Source organism: Eumetopias jubatus, unplaced genomic scaffold (genome assembly GCF_037043125.1).
Source record: "Eumetopias jubatus isolate StellerSeaLion01/CBP00866 unplaced genomic scaffold, mEumJub1_p1.0 scaffold_5, whole genome shotgun sequence".
NCBI classification, from domain to species: Eukaryota; Metazoa; Chordata; class Mammalia; order Carnivora; family Otariidae; genus Eumetopias; species Eumetopias jubatus.
The window spans coordinates 8,545,144-8,547,710 of record NW_028274811.1 but is presented as its reverse complement, the minus strand read 5'-3'; the positions used below and the strand labels follow the sequence as shown (position 1 = coordinate 8,547,710).

General features: G+C 35.7%; 1 pseudogene; it reads right to left on the bottom strand.

The window, feature by feature from the left end:
- Nucleotides 1–895: 895 nt before the first annotated feature.
- LOC148164275 (olfactory receptor 2L3-like) lies at nt 896–1,814 on the bottom strand (annotated as a pseudogene).
- Nucleotides 1,815–2,567: the final 753 nt, after the last annotated feature.

The window sequence follows — 2,567 nt, the reverse complement described above, 5'->3', positions numbered from 1 at the left end:
TATCTATTAATAATGGTGATGCAGAGAGGTTAACACCAAACCAACCCCCAAATCTGGTTCAGTGGAATTATAAGAACACTATATGTATAATGAAATGCCCATAAAAAAATTATCTTATGAAATGGTAATAGTGGCTGTTGGGGATGTACAATTTGAATATTTGGAGGGATGACTGAGGAGTGGCTCAGACTGATTAATCTGCACTCAACAGTATACAACTCCCCTGAATCCTTATACAAAATGGTTATTCTTCCGTAGTTCATTTTGCATCTCCCCAATAATAATTATTTATCCTGACAGGGTAGACCTGTGATCAACTGCTTTCATAGGATTTGTCTAGTTACTTCCAGGGCCCTGCTCATAAAATATATAAACTTGTATTTCCTCTTTAGTGGTGCAAGAATATCTAATTCCATGCAGAACTCTTTGGCTAATCTCTATATCTATCACTTCTGAAAATTAGGAAAGCAAAAAATCACTATTCACTAGTTAAGTACAAACTATAACAGAAATCAAACTCATTAAACCTGATAATGTTATAACAGTTATTGTTCTTTCCCCCTATTTTATCCATTTGGGGAGATATGCTAAGTATGTTAGAACTATTATAATGAATAATACCATCAACTTGGACTGTTTCTATTATCATTTCAATGAATTAATAAAATCTTATTGCACACAATTAAGGGAAATATATGTTCTTTACATTTATCGAAAAATTGCTAGAAAGAAAACAATAACACTGATTGAGAATATTGAATTATTGTGTCAAGTATCAATTATTTAAATTGTCTAAAGTAATGTAGTCTCTGTCTTCAATCCTGGAATGACATTGTTCTTGAGTGTAAAAGGTGAAATTGATGTACTTCTAAGGCCATGGTCATGAGAACTTTGTCTACATTTCCACAGAACAGAACCTCTGAATCACTGTTCTCAGGGCCTCCATCACCTCCTTGTTTCTCAGGCTGTAGATGATCGGGTTGAGCATTGGGGTCAGGATGGTGCAGAAGACAGCCAGGACCTTGTCCTCTGTGGGAGATCGGAAGGATCTTGGGCGTAGATAAGTGTAAGCAAAGGGTGCATAATAGAAAGTTACCACAGTGGGTGTTGCAGGTCGAATAAGCCTTCTGCTGAGCTCATGTGGCAGATTGCAAGGATCACATGGCCATAGGAACATGCAATGTCAATGAAAGGAAACACAAGGAAATGGGTGGTGCTCACAAACCATGTGTACTCAGAGACTCAGGTGTCCATGCAGGCCAGAGTCAACATGGCGGGGACATCACAGAAGAAATGGTTGATGGCTCTGGATTGACAATAAGGGATACGGAGGACACATACAGTGTGGGCACAGGAGTTGATTGAGCCCATTATCCAAGATCCTGTTATCATCAGCACACACACTCTTTTGCTCATATGAATGGGATAGTGAAGAGGAAAGCAAATAGCCACATAATGATCATAAGCCATAGAGACCCACATTAATCCTTCTGCACTAGCTAAAGTCAAGAAGAAGAAGCTCTGAACGCCACACCCAATGAGTGAGATGGACTTGTTTCCAAAGATATAATCAAAGGCCATCTTGGGGACAATGGTGGAGATGAAGTTCAGGTCCATGAGGGAGAGCTAAGCAGAAAACACATGGGTGTGTGGAGATAGGTGTCCAGGAGGATAAGGACCATCATGGACAGGTTGCCAAACAGAGCCATTAGGAAAATAAGTACAGTGAAAATGAAAAGAAACAGGCCAATTCTTGATGGTGGAAAGAATCCCAATAATAGGAAATCAGTCAATATTTGGTTGTAATTTTCCATTTTCTTTTAATTGCTTTTCATGAAGAAAGAGAAAAACTCATCTGTGGTAGATAAATAAAATGTGATGTTTTTATCATTTTTTTCAAATTATTTTAGTCTATTTGTGAAATTTTCATAAAATACCCAGTTCCTTAAATAAATATTCAATGTTTCTTATTTTAAGAAAGAATATCTATGTAGTTTCACAAAGTCACAAGTTCAGATGGTAAGCATTTCCATTCAGAATCTACTGTAAAAAATCCATGAAATAATAAAAAGAAAAAATCTATACCTACCTGAATATGATATGAATAATTTTATGCCCTTCATAAATTCATGTAACAAAAGTATTACATTTTTAATTAAGCATAAGCATAATTTTTATTGAACTCAGACTGAGCACAAGTTGAATCACAATTCAAATGAATATGGGTTTGGCTCATTTGTATTTTTTATACCATTTATACTAGGACTTCATTAAATTTAAGATCTCCCTAGCATGAATTCAATCATACCCACTAAATGTTTATTTTAATGTTGACAGAGTAGAAAATTTTTGAATGTATAAAGAAATAATTAGATTAATGTTTACCCATTTCTTCTGCTTCTAGCCACTGAAGTAAAAATAACTAGCCTATGCATGGTCTATTTACAAAAACTCTCACCTGTGTTGATTACTTTCAACGCCCCTGAAATCTTTGACATTTAAACATTAGCATTAATTTCACCGCGCATAAGGGAGAATTCATGGCATCTGTCTGAAGTGACATATTG